Genomic DNA, 1,196 nt, shown 5'->3' on the forward strand with positions numbered 1-1,196 from the left:
CTTGTTTGATCATTACAAGATAGATTTATATTTTTCTCATTTATCCTTTAATGTTCTTGTTTGGAGTAAAAAAAAAAAGGACTGGGTGTTTGATCGAGCGGTTTTATCTTTCTAGGTCTGTTTTTCCTTATTGCAGCATTCCATCTATGGGTTTCCAAAAAAAACCAAAAAAAAAACGCACATTACTAAAATCAATCTGGCATCTCATCACATTGATGAACTAAAAACTATATTTTCTCAGCAAGAACTGAAGGGATGGGCTATTCTTAAAACCCATCTGTGGTGGACATCTGTATAATTTACTGACTGTTCACTTGACAGGACCCACCCTCCCTCATATTTAAATGACAAGATCCAAACTTATCAGCGTAGAGTGAATGGACGTTAAACGGTTTCCAGCTAGTTACGAGACATGCATCAGTTTGTAATCTGCCAAAAAAAAAAACCAAAGCAGAAAACAAAAAAAAAAAAAACGCTTTTCTTAACATAGATAGGACATCACTCCCAGTCAATCATCGTTTGAGTTTATTATGGTGATCAGAAAACTCTGTCTGGCTCTATGACTCATATAAGAAAAAAAAAAAGCTACTCACCGACGGCTGATAAAGTGACTCCGGTCTTCATTTTGTCATGTCAGATGGTCCCTGCCACTCTACCTCCATTTCTGATGGATGGATGGATCGGTGACAGACAGGTCTTACACAGTATGACAGTTTGAGTGAATCCCTAATCTCTCCCTGTTTTTTTATAACGGAGAGATGTGAGGCTAGAACGTGCATTTATGTGTGTCTGTCTGTCTGTGTGTGTGTGTGTGTGTGAGTGTATATGTATGTGTGTGTGTGTGTATGTGTGTGAATGCTAATTTGCGTGGGGCTGTATTAATTACAGATAAACCAATCCCCTTGATCGCGTTGTGGGCGGAGGCTATGCCCAATAGGAGGCATTCAGCTTTCCGGCGTTATGATGCAAATGAGACCCGGCCTCTCACAAAATATATCGTTCAGTGAATTATTTTTGCTGTCTGTATCGCTAATGAAATCATCAAAGTCGTACCAACTATGTGATGCGCAGAGAGGTGGTTCCGCGTCAAGATTTCTTTTGGTTACGTTTCATAGACCTCCTGTTTTAAATTACTGTACATTTCCATACGGTCATTTGTGAAGTGTTCTTATTATAACTCACACACACACACACAC

This window comes from Chanos chanos, chromosome 11 (genome assembly GCF_902362185.1).
Source record: "Chanos chanos chromosome 11, fChaCha1.1, whole genome shotgun sequence".
Classification (NCBI taxonomy): Eukaryota; Metazoa; Chordata; class Actinopteri; order Gonorynchiformes; family Chanidae; genus Chanos; species Chanos chanos.